This window comes from Delphinapterus leucas, chromosome 16 (genome assembly GCF_059928025.1).
Source record: "Delphinapterus leucas isolate spDelLeu-1000000601 "Yukka" chromosome 16, BTC_Dleu_Yukka2, whole genome shotgun sequence".
Taxonomy (NCBI): domain Eukaryota; kingdom Metazoa; phylum Chordata; class Mammalia; order Artiodactyla; family Monodontidae; genus Delphinapterus; species Delphinapterus leucas.
The window spans coordinates 60,253,919-60,275,693 of NC_143144.1; the positions used below are offsets into that span (position 1 = coordinate 60,253,919).

A 21,775-nucleotide genomic window follows, 5' to 3' on the forward strand; every position below is an offset into this window, starting at 1 on the left:
TTTTCGTCTTGTTTATGGTTTCCTTTGCTGTGCAAAAGCTTTTAAGTTTCATTAGGTCCCATTTGTTTATTTTTGTTTTTAATTCCATTTTTCTAGGAGGTGGGTTAAAAAGGATCTTGCTGTGATTTATGTCGTAGAGTGTTCTTTGTTTTCCTCTAAGAGTTTTATGGTGTCTGGCCTTACATTAAATTACTATTTAAATTACATAACCCCCAAATCCCCCAAACTAATAAGTTCTATTAAGGAAATGTTGCAGGAAGGGAGACCCCTTCTAGGGCCTGAGAGTGGGCTCTTGTCTAACACTTGTCTGGGGAGACACACGTGCTGACAAAGCAAGAGACATTTTGGGAAGGGGTGCCCGGGCAGAGAGCAGCAGGGTAAGGGAACCCAGGAGAACTGCTCTGCCACATGGCTTGCAGTCTCAGGTTTTATGGTAATGGGGTTAGTTTCCGGGTTGTCTCTGGCCAATCATTCTGACTCAGGGTGCTTCCTGGTGGCGCGCGCATCACGCAGCCAAGATGGATTCCAGTAGGAAGGATTCTGGGAGGTTGGTAGGACATATGGACTGGCATCTCCTCTCTCCTTTTGACCTTTCCCTAATTCTTATGGTTGTTGATAGCTTGTCAGTTTCTGCATTCTTTACCAGGATCTCCTGTTGTAAGGTACCTCATGCAAGTGGTTACTATCCGGCCTGGCCAGGGCAGGCAGTTTCGGTCAGTGGTTACCCTAACAGAAATGTGCAGGGAGCCATAAGAATATATTAAAGAGGAACCTGATTTAACCTGAGGGTGGGGGTAAGGAAGATCAGGTAATCAAGGTTTGAGTTAAGAACTGAATGATGAGTAGGGATTAGGCAAAAAAGGAGGTGGGGGAGAACATTTCAGGCCAGTTCAAAGGCCCTGAGGACAGGTGGGGTTTTGTGCATTTAAGGACTCTGCTGGAAAAAAAAAAAAAAAAAGAAACCTATCATTTCAGAGAATGAGGAGAATAGAGTTAGGGAAGACTGGGGAAGCTTGATCATGGCAGGATTTGTCGGCCATTGAATGTTTCATCTTGATGCTAAGAGTACTAAGCTGTTGAAAGTATTTTTTAAAATAAATTTATTTATTTTATTTATTTATTTTTGGCTGCATTGGGTCTTCGTTGCTGTACGTGGGCTTTCTCTAGTTGCGGCAGGCAGGGGCTGTTCTTCCATGCGGTGCGCGGACTTCTCATTGTGGTGGCTTCTCTTGTTGCGGAGCCTGGGCTCTAGGCACATGGACTTCAGTAGTTGTGGCTCGTGGGCTCTAGGGTGCAGGCTCAGTAGTTGTGGCGCACAGACTTAGTTGCTCTGCGGCATGTGGGATCTTCCCGGACCAGGGCTCGAACCCGTGTCCCCTGCATTGGCTGGCGGCTTCTTAACCACTGTGCCACCAGAGAATTTCCTGTTGAAAGTATTTAAACACAAGTTTGACCTGATCAGATTTGCATTTAGTTGTATTACTCTAGCTATCATAAAGATAATTTCAGTAATTGAGGGAAGAGATGTGGGCAGTTTGGTTTTGATGTCAGGACTCCTTTGCACTCTTAAAAATTATTGAGGACTTCAAAGTGGTTTTGTTTATATGGGGTATATCTATTGATATTTATTATATTTGAAATTAGAACTGAGAAAAATTTAAATATTAATTTATTCATTAAAAATAACTGACTAAAATAGCTACAATAAATCCATTATATGTTAATGCATATGAATGTTTTTATTTAAAAAAACCTATTTTCTAAAACAAAAATTTAAGACTAGCATTGTATTACATTTTTACAGTCTCTTTAATGTCTGGATTAATAAGACAGCTGGATTCTCATGTCTGCTTCTGCATTCAGTAAGTTGTGATGTGGTGTTTTGCTTGTAATACATGTAGAATTCCAGCCTCACACAGATACATAGTTTGAAAACATAGAAGTGTTTTAATATCCTTTTCGGGTAGTTGTGATTTCTTAAAGATTAGTTGTAGTATAGAATCTGAAATATATCAATGAACTTCTTGTGCTCTATTATATTAAAAGCATTGGTCTCAGTGTTTTTAACAAATCATGCTGGAACAGTTGGACATCTATATGCAAAATAATGAACCTTGACTAGATATATTGCACCATATTCAAAAATTAACTCAAACTGGATTGTAGACCTAAATATGAGCTAAAATTATAAAACTACTAGAAGAAAATGAGTGAGAAAAAAATTCGTTGTGACTTCACATTAGAAAATATTTTTTCGAGAAGACAAAAAACGTGAACCATAAAAAAAAATAAGTTGGACTTAATCACAGTTTAAAACGTCTGATTTTTAAAAAGATACTGTTTAGAAAATGAACAAGTAAGGCACTGACTAGAAGAAAATATTTGTAAAATACATATTTGATGAAAGACTTGAATTCAGAACTCTTACAAAACAATAAATAATAAGATAAACTACCCAATAAAAGAGGGCGATTAGTGAGCAAAAAATTTGAATGGATATAATACCAAAAAAAGATACACAGACAGCAAATAAGCACATGAAAAGATCCTCTATATGTTTAGACATTGGGGAAATGCAAATTCAAACAATAGGAAGACACTACATTGCCACCCACATGCTTCTTCCCACCCTGGAATGTGGGGCTGGGAATTCAATAGATCCTAGTAGTTATTGTATCCTAGCTTAATATGAGAAATGTTAGGCTAGAAAATTCTTTGAAAGCAGAAGCAATCTCTTACACTTATCCATTGACCTCCTTTTTAGTAGTTGGGGCTCAATAAAAACTGATGATTTGAACTATGTTAGGTAAGTGGTAAAGATAATCATGTGCAACTAAAAATTGTACAAGTCAAAATCATCTGACTTGGACACTAAGATATGAAGAACAATTCAAAATTTCTTTCAGCCTAAAACAATTTTGAATCTAAGGCCAGTAGGAAACATTTGTGAACAAAATTACCATCACTGTCAGGGCTTTATTTAGTCTTAATCAAAAAAATCAACAAATATCTATTTTTTAAAATATTGAGTCCCCTTATAAATTACTGTACTTCTGGAGTATATTGGAGACAAATTGATTTAGAGATTTTTGCTGAAAAATTCAGAATAAATTGGTGTGTGGGCCTTGAATTGTATTGCAGGAGTGAAGTTGTGTGACATAGGCAGAAAAGAGATGCTTAAAAAACATCTTAGGAAAGAAGCCCAGAGGCCAGTATATGGTGTGGTGGTTAAGAGCCCTTGTCAAACCCAAGTTCTTGTATCTTACGCACAGTAAGGCCAAACAAACTGAACTGTCAGAATTTGGAGCAGAAAAAGGTTTATTACAAGGGCAAAGCAAGGAGAATGGGCAGCTCTTGCTCAAAATTTGGTGGGGAGGACTGCAGGGTGTGTGACCTTTCTCAGATTGGTTGGTAGTGTGATAACAGGGTGGTGTTTCAGGAATCTCAATCATTAGCCTTCTGGTTCCAACCAGTCTTGGGTCCATGTGGTAGTTGCTTAGCTTGAAGTTACCATCTTCCCCCTGGGTGGGGGGGCCTTAGTTCCTGTAGATGAAACTCAGAGATGTGTATCAGATTGTTATGTATATCCCTTGAAGAGGAACAAGGACCCTGCCCCATTGCTGCACTATCCTTTCTTGACTCCTTTCCTTTGTTTCTTCATTTCCTCACTTAATTAGTAACTGTTTGAATCTGCCCATTGGAACTCAGGGAAGGTCTAGGAAGCTGAAGGCTTTTTTTCCTGCAAACAAGAAAAAGGCTTTTGTACCAGGGAGGGCCCTGTAGGGTTCTGCTCAGTTTCACCCTGGCACCAGACTGCTTGAGATTTGAGCCTGGCTCTGTCTACATGTAACGTTGGGTACGTACTTGACTTCTCTATACCTCAGTTTCCTTATCAGTTAAGTAGGGATGATAATAGTATCTATCTCATAGGGTTGTTGTTAGGGTATGAGTTGACTTTTATTAAGTCCTTATGAAACCATGCAACTCAGATAGAGACTTAAACCCACTGTCTTTTAATTGAGGTTACACACCTGGTCTCAGGACTTAATGAAGCTCAGGTTCTTTATGTCTCATCACAGAAAGAATTCAATGAGAGACAAAGTGATAGGTAAGAAGTGGATTTATTTATAGAGAAGACACACTCCACAGACAGAGTGTGGGGCATCTCAGAAGGTGAGAGGCCCTGAAATATGGCTTGATTAGTTTTTATGGGCTGGTTAACTTCATAGGCTAATGTGTGGGAGGATTATTCCAACTATTTCAGGTGAAGAGGCAGGGATTTCCAGGAGTTGGGCTACTGCCCACTTTTTGGTCTTTTATGGTTAGCTTCAGAACTGTCATGGCACTGGTGGGTGTGTCATTTAGCATGCTGATGTAGTACAATGAGTGTATAATGAAGCTCAAGGTCTACGGGTAGTTGACTCTTCCACCATCTTGGATCTAGTTAGTTCTAACCATTTTTTGTCATATCCTGTGGCTATGTCATTCTTTTAAAGGTTGTGCCCTGCCCCCTTCCTTCCTGTTTCACTTAGAACAGGGTCTGGAAGAGAAATGGGTTCTATATTATCAGAAAACTGCACAGAGGACTAGGTTTGGAAGCTTTCAGCAAATAATGTTTCACCTTGGTATAAAACAGTACACTGTTGAATTAAATCTTTTTTTTTTTTCATACCTTACAGCCCAGTTCTGTATCATAGCAAAGCCTACACTTGGTTCAGGTATTGAGAAAATTTTGCTTTCCCCAACATTGCTATAAGTATGAATGTTTATTTTTCTTTTCTTATCTTCGGAGAAATCATTAAGTTCTCTGTAGCAAAAATGGAAGAAATGGGCTTATATGCTGGTTTTATTCTATTAATCCAACAGTTTGTTCTATGTCAGGTTCATTGTGCACAGGTGCTCAATATTGCTGATTGACTAATTGGCAGATGTAGACTTAAGTCTAGTCTTCCCTGTTTCCACTACTAGAATTAAAACAATCTTAGTACATTTGTATCTTTTTTGCTTGGGTTTTGCCTTATTTAGATTTTTGTTTATGTAAAAATTACATACAGTAAAATATACACATCTTGTGTGCCCGTAGATGAATTTGACAAATGTATACATTTGTGTAACCTCACTCTCAAGATATAGAGCATTTCCATAATCTGAGAAAGTTCCTTTGTATCCCCTCCCAGTTAGTACCCATATCCCATATGCAATTACTGTTCTGATTTGTCACTGAAGATTAGATTTGCCTGTACCTGAACCTTATATAAATGCAGTCACAGAGTATACATTCTTTCGTGTCTGTTTTTTTTTTTTTTTTCTGGCCGTGCCACACGGCATGCAGGATCTTAGTTCCCTGACCAGGGATCATACCCCTGCCCCCTGCAGTGGAAGCACGGAGTCCTAACCACTGGACTGCCAGGGAATTCCCTGTGTCCTCTTGATCAGCATAATGTTTTTGAGATTTATCCATTTTGTTATGTTTATCTGTAACTTATTCTTTTTTATTGCTAAATAAATTGCATTGCATTAATATACTACAATTTGTTTTTCCATTCATCTATTGGTAGACATTTGGATTGTTCCTATTTTTGTCTACTATGAATAAAGCTACAGTATACAGTTTGTATGTCTTTTTGTGGACATGGATTTTTATTTCTCTTGGCTTAATGCCTAAGAGTGGAATTGCTGGGTCATAGAGAAAGTGTATTTTTAACTTTAAAAGATATAGTTCAAGTAATTCTTCAAAGTGGTTGTCCCAGTAGGAATACTCATTTCTACTAATATTGCTGAACATGTTTAAGGAAGTGACTTACTAATAGTTTCATAGTATTTTTTCTTTGAAATTATCACAAATGTTTAGTGAATTTGAAGCACCTTCGAAGTAAAAATTCTGTGACAATAGAAAAGGAAGAGCCATAGAGTTGTTGCTGAATATGTTGTATTATCCTCAGTATCTCACATGGAAATGGCAACATTGGGGTGGTTTGATTATTGACATTACAAACCACACATTTTAAACTTCCCTGGTGGTCCAGTGGTTAAGCCACCACACTCCCAGTGGAAGGGACATGGGGTCGATCCCTGGTCAGGGAGCTAGATCCCACATGCTGCAACTAAGAATTCACATGCCGCAACTAAAAGATCCTGCATGCTGCAACTGAAGATCCTGCGTGCTGCAACTAAGACCCAGTGCAGCCAAATAAATAAATAAATATTAAAAAAAAAAACTAGTGGTAAAGAAGATGCTGTAAATATTATTTAAATAGATTCTTTGAGGACCTGTTTAGTTTGAACATATTTTCATTTCTATCATTCCACTGTTTTGTCCTGGAAAGTCAATAGGTGATTAAGAGGATTTCTGTTGATTAACAGTGGGTGTATTTTGTGTAATCATTTGTATATCCTCAGCAAATGGCAGTCGTAATCTGTACTATTAAATGAGACTGAGCAATAGAAAGTGCTTAAAAATAGCTGAGTAATTCAGATCCTTTATTTTCTTTAGACATTAAAGAAGAAGAGAAATTCTAACAATAAGAATATAGGTTGGGACTTCCCTGGTGGTGCAGTGGTTAAGACTCTGCGCTCCCAACGCAGGGGGGCCGGGTTCGATCCCTGGTCAGGGAACTAGATCCCAGAAGCATGCCACAACTAAGAGTTTGCATACCACAACTAAGGAGCCAGCAAGCCACAACTTAGGAGCCTGTGAGCTGCAACTAAGGAGCCCGCGAGCCACGACTAAGGAGCCTGTGAGGCACAACTAAGGAGCCTGCTGGCCGCAACTAAGGAGCACATGTGCTGCAACTAAGGAGCCTGTGAGCTGCAACTAAGACCCAGCACAACCAAATAAATAAATAAATATTTTTTTAAAATGTACTAGTCAGTGCCTTAAAAAAAAAAAGAATATAGGTGGATTTATATGGCCTTAGAATATTTTAGGTGTCAAGTATAGCTAGTAATTTTAAGGAATTTTTGAGCTTGAATCATATAGTATTTTAATATTAGCTAGGGTCCCTTGTCAAAGGTTGAAATTGTTGAGGATTGACTTCAGGAGAGATTATGTAATATATTTTACTGTTTAAGAATACTTAGATTTCGGGGAACTATATTCAGTATGTGATAAACCATAATGGAAAAGAATATGAAAAAGCATATGTGTATGTATAACTGAGTCACTTTGCTGTACAGCAGAAATTAACACAACATTGTAAATCAACTATACTTCAATAAAATTAAGAAAGAAAAATACTTAGAAGTCTACTAAATCTTACCATCTGCTACATGAAATGTTAATGTGGAGCAATACTAGGAAAATTAAGCATTATTCAGAATATATGTATATATACATGTATGGAAGCCTTATTTTACATTTGAGGTTTTAGGGGAATATGGATTATCACACTGAATGTAAATGAACATGTAAAACTTATTACAAAACAACACTGTAAGGAAAATTACCCCATGACAAAAATGCTTACTTACCAAAGTCCTAATTGACCACCCTCCCACTGTATATAAATCATCTCAGTACTGCATACTTTCTATTTAATAAAAACTTCAGTTCCTTTTGAACGCTCCCAAAGACATTCTGTGAAGCCACCATTACCCGTATACCAAAACCAGATGAAGACACTACCAAAAAAGAAAATTACAGGCCAGCATCTTTGATGAATGTAGACACAAAAATTCTCAGCAAAATATTAGCAAACCGAAACCAGCAACACATAAAGCCATGACCAAGTTGTATTCATCCCAGGGTCACAAGGATGGTTCAACAGTGTCATACTAATCAATCAGTGTCATACACCACATCAACAAACGAAAGGACAGGGACTTCCCTGGTGGTCCAGTGGTTAAGACTCCGTGCTCCCAATGCAGGGGGCCCGGGTCTGATCCCTGGTCAGGGAACTAGGTCCCGCATGCTGCAACTAAGACCTGGCACAGCCAAATAAATAAATAAATATTAAAAAAAAAAAGAAGAAAGGACAAAGACCACATGATCATCTCAATAGACACAGAAAAAGCATTTGATAAAATGCAACATCCATTCATGATAAAAACCCTTACGAAAATGGGTGTAGAGGGAACATATCTCAACATAATAAAAGCTATTTATGACAAACCCACAGCCAATATAATACTCAATGGTGAAAAGCTGAAAGCCTTCCTGCTAAAATCTGGAACAAGACAAGGGTGCCCATTCTCACCACTTCTCTTCAACACAGTATTGGAAGTCTTAGCCACAGCCATCAGACAAGAAATAAAAAAAAGGTATTCAAATAGGTAAAGAAGAGGTAAAATTGTCATTATATGCAGATGACATGATACTATATATAGAAAACCCTAAAGACTCCACACAAAAACTACTACAACTGATAAACAAATTCAGCAAGGTAGCAGGATACAAGATTAGCACACAGAAATTGGTTGCATTTCTTTACACTAAAAATATCAGAAATGTAAGCAAACAGTCCCTTTTGAAATTACATAAGAAAACAAAACAAAAAAACCTTAGGAATAAACCTCACCAAAGAGGTGAAAAACTTATATGCTGAGAACTACAAAACATTGATAAAAGATATTAAAGATGATTCAAAGAAATGGAAAGTTATCTCATACTCTTGGATTAGAAGAATTAATATTTTTAAAATGGCAACACTGCCCAAAGCAATCTACAGATTTAATGTGATCCCTATCAAATTACCCATGATATTTTTCACAGAACTAGAACAAATAATCCTAAAATTTATATGGAACTATAAAAGACCCAGAATTGCCAAAGCAATCCTGAGGAAAAAGAACAAAGTAGGAGGCATAACCCTCCCAGACTTCAGACAATACTACAAAGCTACAGTAATCAAAACAGTGTGGTATTGGCATAAAAACAGGCATATGGATTAATGGAACAGAATAGAGAGCCCAGAAAAAACCCCATACATCTATGGTCAATTAATCTTCAACAAAGGAGACAAGAATATAAAATGGGAAAAAGAAAGTCTCTTCAGCAAGTGGTGCTGCATGTAAATCAAAGAAGTTAGAATATACCCTCACAACTTGTGCAAAAATAAACTCAAAATGGCTTAAAGACTTAAACATGGGACTTCCCAGGTGGCCCAGTGGTTAAGAATCTGCCTTCCAAAGCAGGGGACACGGGTTCGATCCCTGGTCAGGGAATTAAGATCCCTGGTCAGGGAATTAAGATCCCACATGCCTCGGGGCAACTAAGCCTGCACACCACAACTAGAGAACCCGTGTGCCGCAACTACAGAGCCCACATGCTCTGGACCCCACGTGCTGTAACTACTGAGCCCGCACGCTCTGGAGCCCATGCACCACAACTAGAGAGTCCGCGCACCACAATTACTAAGGCCACGCACCCTGGAGCCCACACGCCACAACTAGAGAGAATCCCACGTGCAGCACTGAAAGATCCTGTATGCTGCAACTAAGACCTGGTGCAGCCAAAAAATAAAAAAATAAGTAAATAAATAAATAAACATCTTAAATGTAAGATATGACACCATACGACTCCTAGAAGTGATCATAGGCAAAACATTCTTTGACATAAATCTTATCTACCAATGTTTTCTTAGGTCAGTCTTCCAATGCAATAGAAATAAAAATAAACAAATGGGACCTAATCAAACTTACAAATTTTTGCACAGCGAAGGAAACCGTAAACAAAAGGAAAAGACAACCTGTGGAATGGGAGAAAATATTTGCAAATGATGCAACTGACAAGGGCTTAATTTCCAAAATATACCAACATCTCATATAACTCAACAACAAAAAAACAAACAACCCAACTGAAAAAGGGCAGAAGACCTAAATAGACATTTCTTCAAAGAAGACATACAGATGGCCAATAGGCACCTGAAAAGATGCTCAACAGCGCTATTAGAGAAATGCAAATCAAAACTACAATGAGGTACCACCTCACGCCAGTCAGAATGGCCATCATTAAAAAGTCTACAAATAACTAAAAGTCTACAAATGCTAAAGAGGGTGTGGAGAAAAGGGAATGCTCTTACACTGTTGGTGGGAGTGTATTGGTGCAGCCGCTATGGAAAACAGTATGTAGGTTCCTCCAAAAACTAAAAATGGAGTTGCCATATGATCCAGCAATCCCATTCCTGGGCATATACCCAGACAAAGCTATAATTTGGAAAGATACATGCACCCCTATGTTCATAGGAGCACTATTTACGATAGCCAAGACATGGAAGCAACCTAAATGTCCATTGAGAGATGAATGGATTAAGAAGATGTGGTATATATATATACAATGGAATATTAGCCATCAAAAAAAATGAAATAATACCATTTGCAGCAACATGGATGGACCTAGGGATTATCATACTAAAGGAAGTAAGTCAGAAAGAGGAAGACAAATACCATAAGATATCACTTACATGCGGAATCTAAAATATGATACCAATCAACATATCTACGAAACAAAAACAGATTCACAGATATAGAGAACAGACTTGTGGTTGCCAAGGGTACGGAAGGGAAGGAATGGGAGTTTGGGATTAGCAGAGGCAAACTATATATATGGGATGGATAAACTACAAGGTCCTACTGTATAGCACAGGGAACTATAGTCAGTATCTTGTGACAAACGATAATGGAAAAGAATATGAAAAATATATATATATGCATAACTGAGTCACTTTGCTGTACAGAAGAAATTAACACAACATTGTAAATCGAGTACAATAAAATTAAAAAAAAATTCAGTTCTTTTTTGTGCATATGTTGACATTTGACCTATGTTTATCCTAGCTATACTCCTTACATTAGGAGTTTGCATATAGTGAGAAGTCAAAAATGTTTTTGTTTTGTGTGTGGGGAAACCCTACATTTTCATCTGTTTATAAAACTAACTTATTGTTTATAGTAGAATATGTAAACTATTTGGTAAATATGTAAACAAGAAAGTATCACTCATACTTCTACTTTAAGATAATCATCAATCAATATGCTAGTTTCCTTCAGTCTAGAATGACTTATCCATTTATGCATGCATGTACACACACAGGCATGCCCAGGCAAATATAATTTTGTTTTAAAATATATTATTACCATTTTATTATAAAATTATAAAGCAAAATTAAAATTTAATAATTATAGAAAATACAGAGAAGTAGAAAAAAGGAAATATTTTAATGTCCTCCCAGATATTACTATTTTATTGATAGTAATACTTTCTGATTTTCAACTTTATTCTGTACTTAATTAAATTCTATGTTTGTCACCTGGTTACATTGATTTTGGTCACTCTATCCCATGTAAGTTTTAGCCATTTCAAATTCATAGTTCTCCAAAGGTGCTGTGTTCTCCCATGCTCTGTGTCTTTGCATATCCTGTTTTCCCTACCTGGAGAACGCTACTGAAAACACTTACCTTCCCTTACCCGCTGTCTCCCACTTTTATCTACCTGGCTAATTAAATTCCACAGTTCGCTCAAGTTGTTTCACCTCTAGGATAAAGGCCCTCACTGATCTTTTCACTCACCCGCCTTAACGTAGTCAGAGCATCTGTACCAACAGCATGCAATAGATACCTCTGTCATAAGCACGGATATGCTTATTGTGATTGCTCAGTTCCTTGAGAGCAGGACTATATTTTGTTTATATTTCCAATGTCAAGCACAGTATAAGTGCTTGATACAGAGTATGTGCTTTATGAATTTTTGCTGAATGAATGAATGGACTTAGATAATTTGAAGAAAATTATTAAATAACATATATAGGGTGGGAAGAGAGAAAGCATTGAATTGCTGGGGGTACCTGCACATACATACACACAAGTGTTCTGTATTCAGAAAGAAGTCATGATAATTAAACAATCATTCCAAAGACTACACATTTAAATGGAAAAAAGGAAAACATGCTGAGTCTGATTTATGGGCAGATTTATACCTTTGGCTTTCATACAACTCACACTACGATGATCCCTTCTGAATTGGATTTTGTATGTTGAATTTGGACTCTTGTTGATGAACAAATGCACATTTCAAGCTATTAAATAGTGGCCCTGCCAGCCAGCTAACAGTTCAGTTTCAATGATGTCAACGTCTTTATCTTCACAGCAGTGTGTTTGTACAATTATTTGACTTTTATTGCATTTTACCCTTATTCTATACAAGAATAGACACCGGGAGAATTAAAATGATCATAATGATAAACTACAGTCTACAGAAAGGATGGAGATCATTAGGGACACTGAAAGTGACCCTTTAGCCTTGATTGAGAACAAAATTAAAGTATATGTGCAAAATGTTGGAAATATATTATTGAAGATCATTTATTAAAAAGGAAGTATAATTATGGATTTTAAAACATTTTAGCTAAAATTGAAACTTATTGTTCAGCTTCTACCCTTTCAACTTTTATGTATATTTAACTAAGAAAAGTTAGAGATGACCTGATTTGGTGTATTTTACTTTATGCTAGAAATTGTCTTGGAAGAATGACACCATTAGGACTGATTTGTCTTTCAGGATGCCTACTTGCTTGTTCTAAATACTCTGTTTTAAGTTTGGTAATAATAGATTCCTCCATTGCTAAGTATTTTGATGTGTTTGTGATGCAGGTAATGTTCATTTACAGGCTAATTTGCAACATTACCTAATATCTAGATTAAACAAGATCATCTTATTGTGAGATGATCAGATTTCCTTAAAAAAATTTTTTTGTTGTATTTCCTGATGGATCTGAAAAATTAAACTTTTCACTCCACAAAGAGGGCTTATTGCTTTTATGTTGAATAATGTCGGATTTTACCTAACTGCCCTAACTTAACATGACCCCTAATGGCAGAAGAGAGAGTATAGGTACCCCAGGGCGCCTGGAGTTGCCCCAATATAAGAAGCACAGACCGGAAAAATCAAATTGATGAAAACTTTAAGGGTGATGGGATCCTCTGTGGATGTACTGTCCTTACCAGAGAAATTCTTCCTGTGGGCAGTTAAGGCTCACCTGTATCCTCCGGAGAGGTACATATTACTTTCTTTATATTTCAAGATTACCTTCTTGTTATTGCCATCTGTGTGCTGAGTAGAGGCCAAAGTACCACAGGAGTTCCTTATGTGCTATTCAGGAATCATTGTTGGTTGTTTTGTGACTGCCTGCCACAGCCATTTGTACCTTCTTTCACTATTGTGCTGTTTTATGTGGTAGTGTTTTATTGTCTTGCTGTCCTTCCTTGTGTTAGTTTTTAGACTTGGTATTTTATGTGGACTGTCAGGATATGGAATCTTGGTAGACAGGCAGCATTTAGGAAACTGTCATTTTTCATGATGAGAGAAACCCAGGTTATTTATGTAGGCCTCATTGGGGGAAAAAAAAAAAAAGACCAATCTCTTGACTGTTTAGCTGCTTAGGCCTCTGAGAATTGCAGTACTTTACCATTGTGGGGTGATACCCATGAGTTCTGTTTTTCCTAAGAGTGATGTTGAATAGCTGTGAGCTGTTCTATATTCTCTGGCTCAGCCCTCTGAAAACCAAGTCTATATTTTGAAATAGTTATTTGGGCCTAAGATGTAGTACATCATCATGAAACGGGATTTTGCAGTGTACTTTTCCCTGCTGGGTTGTCTGTCACCTGCGTTTTAAAGTTCTCAGGTGTACCATTCAAATTCTCAGAGACCTTTGTCGCAAACCTAGTATCTATGGCTTGGTATGAATTAAATTGGAATTCTGTACCCAGTAAAATTGACATAAAAAGAGTAAATTCATTTTTACCTATGATCCTTTAGCAAAAAGTTCACATCTTAACCTGATTTGATCTAATTTTTTTGTGTTAAAGATCATAAACAGAAGAGAAGGTATACAGGGATAAGTACTCGTTTTATCTTTTTATGTTTCACACACACAAATATATATTGCAGTATTTAAAACTAGTTTATGCACAGCTTTTGTATATGAACATGAGAAGTTTTATATTTGAAGGAAAGCACATGATTAGTTTTACTAAAATATAGTTGCTATTGTTCATTCCAGTTTCTACGCTTTGCATGAGCTGTGTTTTGGGGAGTGCCTGTTTCTTTACTGGTAATAAAACATAAGGGAAATTTCTAGTATAATATTAGTATATTTCCCCTAGATTTTTACATTGTCAGGTCATTAATTTTTTTTAAGCATTTCAGTTGTAGCATAGTGCAGTCCTTTGGGGAGAATTGGTAAAATGAGGATAAAATGGGTACAGGATTCCAACAGCTTGAAGATAACACAATATTTGACCAAAATCTCTTTTGTATTCCCTACTCTGGTTCTATTCCAGTAGTCTTGGAAATGTGCCTGCAGACTATTTACAGTGAGATTATAAAACCGAATCATGATTTTGGTGAATAGAAGCCAGAGCATGTGGCTCCAGCACCCTAGCTGGCAGTAAGCTCTCCCTAGGTTTATGAATGTAGTTAGATGGCCCCCAACTGTTTACAAGACAGCAGAGGTGAGATCTTTGATTGACAAGTCAGAAATGCATTAGATCATTCTCTCTGCCAGTCTCTGGTTCATGCTGTTAAAAATGTCAGCCTCCAAGTTTGAATGGCAGCCTGAGGGCCTTAGAAGCTTTTTGTTTTCAGAGATGGAAACACAAATTGGATGTGTGCCTGAGCGCTTCATCCTGGGCTGTAATTTCATCTTTTAGCTAAGAACCACAAGGTACATGAGCAAAGCACCCTGTAAACAATAATACTGTGGAAAAAAAATAAACAAGGTCGTGTTTCTGGTACGTTGATCTGATGGTGTCCTGACCTCTATCACGTTGAACATCTCCACTCTGATTGCTGTTCCCTTTGGCATTACAATGAGAGAAAGAGAGACTGACATAGGAGGAAAAGATTTAAAGTTGCAGTGTTGTTGCACATTCCTTGTATTGGCTATGAAATATTGAACTGTCAGAATGTGACACTTGGTTTTTTAAGCAACCTTTCTTGTTTGAGGTGTTTGCAGTTCATTCCTTTATCCCCCATTTGTCTGCTTTCATTGATAGGTTTGGAAGTAGTTGCCTTAAATGCATGAAAAGGGACAATGTTAAAGAGAAGTGGTGCTGATGGAGCCAACAAATAAACTTAATACTGGAACATAAATGCAGGCTGTGAGGTGTGGGCAAAAGGAGACTAAAGCTGGGTTAGTAAACTAATATTGGGGTTTACGGAATACATTCTATTCTAAGGAGGAATCAGCTTAGGTCCTGGTTCTGTTTTTGTGGAGGCAGGAAGTTGGGAAGGTGGTAGTGGGTAAATATAGGAAATGGAGTGACATAGTTTGTTAAACTGATAGCCTTCTATATGGCAGTATTGCCAGTCAAATAAAAATTAACCCAGCTATGTTATTTATTCCTCTAATTATTCACAGTTTTGGCAAGTGGTTCATTATTGAAAGCCTTAAACGTTTGGCAAGAAAAAAATACCTTTTTTTAAAAAAAGTGCCGAATTCATATTTATAGTAAGAAGGTTGATGAATAGATAATATGTAAGAACCATTGTGTTTGTATTTGTACAGCTTAATGGCACATGAATAGAAAATTTTTGTTGAGAAAGCCAAATCATAGATTTCTTGGAAAATATATTCTAGTAATAGAATGAGTTTTCTATTGCTATTTAAGTTGCAGAATATCTTAAAACAACATATTTTATAGAAAAAAAATTTCTTTCGTTCTAAGAAAACAGCTCTATTGTCAGATATGTGCTTTTATCTTAATTCATTTTGGGGGCCTAGACCTTACAAGTAAAGTTTTGAGTGAGAATGACCTTTTGGAATTCTTCTGGAGTATGAAAAAGTAGGAGTTTGTGTTGAAAGTACTTGAATTAACTCTTATTGATGCTTTTAAAGCACAGCTGTTTAGCTTAGTCTTCTCCCTCTGCAAATGTGAAAGGCAGGAGCTATTCTCTATCATGAATACATAGTGAAATGCACTGGAAAAATGGTGGTAATCATTCCTGACATTTCTTAATTCCCTGCTTTGAGGGCATGCTAGAAAGAGGAGATGGTATTTGTAAAATAGTGTCCTGCTCCCTTGTACCCAGAATTATGTCCTCACTTACCAAGTACAGCACAGAGAAAGCAAGGCAAAAGGGAGGGATATTGAGAATTACTTACTGTTGTTTTAAGTATTGCTCTATATTTTTAAAGCATAAATATTGATGTAGATTTGCATTTAAGCTGTGAGAACCCAGTGTCTTGACTCAATGGGGGAGTTTTCAAAAACCATTCTTCTACAAATTGATTTCTCATTGGCTGATATCCTGAGGATAAGTAAAAACAAACCATTCTTTTCAATCTTGGAAGAACAAGAGGAGTGCAAGTGCTTATCTAAGAAATAAGACTAGAAATATCTACATTTATGGGACCTCCTAAATCTTAAAACAGAGAAACTGTACAAATTTTCTTCTTCCTTGGTGTATTATCATGCAGCAATCACTATGAAAATGCCTCACAGCCCATGGGCTTTTATACAGCCACTCCTCCATAATAATGATTAGCTTTATTACTTAAAGTCCAGCTTGCATTATAAGCAAAAATTAGTATATTCATAGAACCATAGAATTTCAGTGTTGGAAATGATGTCAGAAGGCCATCTAGTTATATATAGGAATCCTTTATGAAGTGTTTTTGGCAAGGGGCCATCTGATCTCTGCCAGATCACTGTCATTATTGGCAAGCTGAACTTCTTGAGGCATCTTGCTTTCTTCTTCACTGTTGGTTCTGTTAGAAAATTTTCTCTCAAGGAGTCAAACTTCTTACTCACCTACCATTTGTAGTAATACAAAGTAATTGTTTTCTTTTTCATGTATTTATATGTTTGAGGATAGCTATCATGTTGCTTATATTTGCTGTGCCCAGAGTGAATATTCCTGGTTCTGTTAGTATTTCTTTGGAAAATGCTAATAATCATTCCTGTCATTTTCATAACCCTGTATTTTGATGGAGAGTGTTAATCATTCTGATTGTCCCTCCTTATGAATGCATTCCATCTTGGCAGTGTCCTTGTTACAATGTGGCATGCATAACTAGAGGCAGTGCTGCAAAAGTGTAGAATACAGTGACGCATCTTGTTTTGAACATAATTTGGGTTATATAATTTAATTACTGCAGCCTAAAATTGAGTATATTTCTTTGGTGTAGATGATGGAAAAATCGCTAGGAACTTAGCCTGAGTGTGTTTCTTCACCTTTTCTTTGAAGTCAGAAAAGCATATGTAAGTACTTTGATAAATGACACAATGTAGTGGCATATTTGAGTGGTACAGGTATTTTAAACCTAGCTCCAGTTCTTGAAGATGGTGAACATCTGCTTAGAGGTATTGTAGAGCTCCACAATGCACTAATTGAATTACTCTTTTCTGGAGTTGCTGACTGCACTAATTGAATTAGAATCAGTGTATGTGTGTGTGTGTGTGTGTGTGTGTGTGTGCACGTGTGCGTGTGTGTGTGTGTGTGTGTAACTGAGATAATTCCAACCTTAACAGGAGAGACTGGGGGAGATATGAATGATGGCGTGTACTGTGCTGCTATCTAATGGCAGCGCATGGAAGTACTGCCTGGTCTCCAGGGAAGACAGAATGTAGTCATCTGATCTAGCGTGACCTTAGTCTAACCCCATCCAGTTTAGTTCAAAAGGTCTCAGGATGTATTTTTGTAGTTCTAAATCTAAGAAGAAAGAATGTGATTAATTTACCTATTAAGAATTAAGATATGTTTTATTGGGCATAAAGTTTTTTACAAAGTATTAAGTCTCAAATATTCAACTGAATTAAAAACGTCTAACTTCTAATATCAGTATAATTGGTGAAAACAAATCCAAATGTACTGAGTCAATGGGTCGTGTTCTTTTTCATTTTGCCTTTCATATGACATAAATGTAAAACAGAATTACCTTTTAAAAATTCTTAGCATAACAGAAAGTAATGATATAGGGCTTGTGTTCTTAAATAAAATTTCTTTCTGATTGTCAAAATACTGAAAGTCAGTCAGTCAATTTAAGGGTGTTATCAAATTTTACTATACATAATTATGCTTATATAAAATTTTTAAATTATTATAGGAAATATTTTAATTATAGCAGTCTCAGAGCAAGTTTTACAAATTTCTGCTGCTCTAGTTAGTTGTTTAAAATTTAACTTTATCACAAATTTGGTCAAGTTTGAAATTCTCTGAAGTGAAATAGGTAATTCTTCCTTTTCTAAAAAAAAAGAACCCATTAATCACAATTTAATGATTTTTGTAAAACATCATGAAAATATAATTCTGTACAACTTTAAAAGCAAATACACTGAGGACAACTCAGCAAGCATGAACTGTATTTTGATTCAGTATAACTCTAGGCATTCTAACTTATAAAATAACCCTTAACAGAAAAATACACATGTATAATCACTTGATTTATAGAGTGTGTATGTGGACCTGTAATACCACTTTAACAGTAGAAAAGTGCTACTGGATACCTTTCTTGTATAAGTTTCAATCTCTTATATATGGTCTTCATTATTAAAATAAAAAGTAAGTTTTAATGTTCCAATATTTTATAGGCTAATTTGGTTTTTATTGTAGGATTGAGCTACTTAGGTTTCTGAGCTATACAAATAGGATTGATTAATAGGACTAAAACAGGGGCTTCCCTAGTGCTGCAGTGGTTAAGAATCCACCTGCCAATGCAGGAGACACGGGTTCAAGCCCTGGTCCAGGAAGATCCCACAAGCTGCGGAGCAACTATGCCCGTGCGCCACAACTACTGAGCCTGCACTCTACAGCCTGCGAGCCACAACTACTGAGCCCGAATGCCACAACTACTGAAGCCTGCACACCTAGAGCCTTTGCTTTGCAACAAGAGAAGCCACTGCAATGAGAAGCCCGCGTACTGCAACAAAGAGTAGCTCCTGCTCACTGCAACTAGAGAAAGCCCGTGTGCAGCAATGAATACCCAATGCAGCCAAAAATAAAATAGATAAAATAAATTAAAAAATTTTAAATGACTAAAATATATGATATGCACTCTTTATATCTGCTTTCAAGGGCATTTTACTGATTTAGAAAATGTATTTTGACACCATGTAGATTTAAGGCTTTACAAATAACATTGCCATTCACAACTAGCCACAACTCAGTTTAATTCATGTATAGAGTACCTTCTGTGTGCCAGGTACTGTACAAAGTACTGGGCATAAATTAAGATTCAGACCCTGTCCTCAAGGAGATTATAGTTATTTATTAGACATTTATTAAGAACTTATGTACCAGGCACTATGTAGATAATTTGAGGGACTACTGCTGTGAATAACCATTAGTTTCATGTATTTTTCCCATTCATTGAGCTAGAGATCTGGCTTAGTAGCAGGTCTAAGGAAGCAGTATACTTATTTTCATATCAGATATAGTTCATCTCAGCAAAAAGAGTGATCTTAAATGGTTTTCCCTTCTGCCTTTACATACCTTCTAAGGGAGCAGTGATGTTTTTGATAGCTTTACATGTAGCTTTAAAAAGAGATGGGTAACATTTATTACAGTGCCTCCTGCTGGTAAATCATAGATTTTCAACCCTGTTGTCTCCAGAATTTGTAGTGCCCACTTGTGGTTTGGTAGTTACTTCAGGGTTTCTTCTAAGGCTATGAGTGGGAAGGAGTCTACTGCATACAAGGTGTAAAGTACTTCTTTAAACCGTCTATTTCTAGAACTTAAATTGTCCTGGGACCAGCTCTTGATATAAAAATTCATAGAAACCTGTTTTTCACAGAGTGTGGTAACTCCTTGCCATAGTGCTGTAGTGTTAAAATTCCCATTGGCCAGGTTGTTCTGTAAATTAAACACTGACAGCTGCCCTCAGGGGAACAGCCAATGTATTTATGATGATGTGCTGATTACACAAAATACACTGCAAGCAGAAAACAGCTGCAGAGAACAAACCTCTTAAAAAGAATACAATTACAAATAGCACCCTCAGTATTTCTAGTGGTGAGTGTAGAATACAGCATGCTAACGCAGGTTTCTTACTTAGTCTGCCTGAAAACAAAAAATCTGAAGGAGATAAGTTAAATTATGGTTGGTTGCACGTGTGCCCACATTAGCAATGAACAAATTTTGTTTCTGAAGAGCACAGCTATGAGTGCACAAATATAAGGTGTGGAGTAATTTTAACCCCCCCCCTTTTCTTGTTAGTAGGCTTTATTGGTGCCTTTCTCATGTATAGTAGGGCATGGCCTTGAGTCGATAAGTGTTTGGACATTTGAAGGATATTACACAATTGACCAGGAGAGTATCAAAAATTGTGTTTTAAAAAATTCAGTAGGAATTCCATATGTTAGGGCTTGGATATCAACATTTTGTTTGGGACTTCCCTGGTGGCACAGTGGTTAAGAATCTGCCTGCCAACGCAGGGGACACGGGTTCGAGCCCTGGTCCGGGAAGATCCCACATGCCGTGGAGCGACTGAGCCCGTGTGTCACAACTACTGAGCCTGTGCTCTAGGGCCCGTGAGCCACAACTACTGAACCCATGTGACACAACTACTGAAGCCCACACACCTAGAGCCTGTGCTCCACAACAGGAGAAGCCACCGCAACGAGAAAACCATGCACCACAAAGAAGAGTAGCCCCCGCTCACGGCAACTAGAGAAAGCCCACGTGCAGCAACAAAAGACCCAACGCAGCCAAAAGTAAATAAATTAATTAATTAAATTTAAAAAAAAGACAAAACATTTTGTTTGCAGATACACCTCTATACATTCATTGTTATAATGGCTTTGAAGACATTTGCTCTTGGAATTAATAAAAGGAGTCACAACTCTGTATCTGTGGTAAGGTCTCTGATTTCTTAGATTCTGTTTTTCAAGAATTTGGTGTTTTAGGACACTATAATAGCTGGGTGATTACATATTTTTAGGAGAATCAATTCTCAGGTATGTCCCCTTTCATCCCTGTATGTTCGTGGTCATGTGCAGACAGGTGAGATCAGAAAAAAATTTAGTTGTCCTTGTTTGAAATTCTCTGTTAAAGTTTAGGGTCTGTATTTATAAAATATTTCAACCGCTGAGCATGCTAGCTTCTGTTTAAATCAGTGGAAAATATGTTGATCTTCCAAGACATGGATTTACTCAAGCCAGTGCTAAGGTGTAGCAGGGGGATATAGTTATTGGAAACAGTTCACTTCACCCGCCTGAAACTAAGAATCAACTCTTCAGTATATGGATCACTGGTATGTAATAATCGACTATTATTGGTCTGTCTGTTGGTCTCTTTTTAAATCAGTTTGGAACCTCCTGGAGTTATTTTCTTGCTCTGCTGACATCAATCCCATGTGGCAGAGGAGTTGTGTATAACCACTTTGGTTTAATCAATAGAATAATTGATAAACCAGATAAGATTTAAACTGATTATAGCCCCAACAGAATTCCCAGAAGCCTTGGACTCTCTTAATTTTGACATGTGTGTTTTGTACCCTGAGGATGAAGTGCAGTTTGAATTATCTGTTTTTATTTGCTTAATGATGGGGAGGGTGTTAAAGTCAAATGTTTAATTAACCCAGCAATGGGCTGCGTTGTCACTTACACACAGCTGATTGAGATATCTCATGGAGAATGGTGAATAGGAATGATAATGTGGCACTGGGACGGAAGATTGCTTTTTCAGTCTATTTGCTGGGTCACTGCTTTGAATGTCTTATTGGATGAAAGGCATTCAGCCTGGAGAAAAAATTCAGCATTTAAGTACATTTTGTTCTCTTCTCCCCCTCTAACCCCCCCTGCCCAGAAGTTAACTAAAACAGATACGTTCTAGGTTTAATAA

At 37.1% G+C, this 21,775-nt stretch overlaps 1 protein-coding gene across 11 annotated transcripts in view; it reads left to right on the top strand.

The window, feature by feature from the left end:
* BTRC (beta-transducin repeat containing E3 ubiquitin protein ligase) overlaps window positions 1-21,775 on the top strand; it is a 182,530-nt gene that overhangs the window by 56,368 nt on the left and 104,387 nt on the right. For 3 of the 11 annotated variants that reach the window (XM_089898076.1, XM_089898075.1, XM_089898077.1), the window contains exon 2: window positions 17,124-17,196. The exons of the other annotated variants lie outside the window; for them this stretch is intronic. The gene's annotated coding sequence lies outside the window, so the exon portion shown is untranslated. The remainder of the gene's footprint in view (window positions 1-17,123; window positions 17,197-21,775) is intronic. 11 annotated transcript variants of the gene reach the window in all.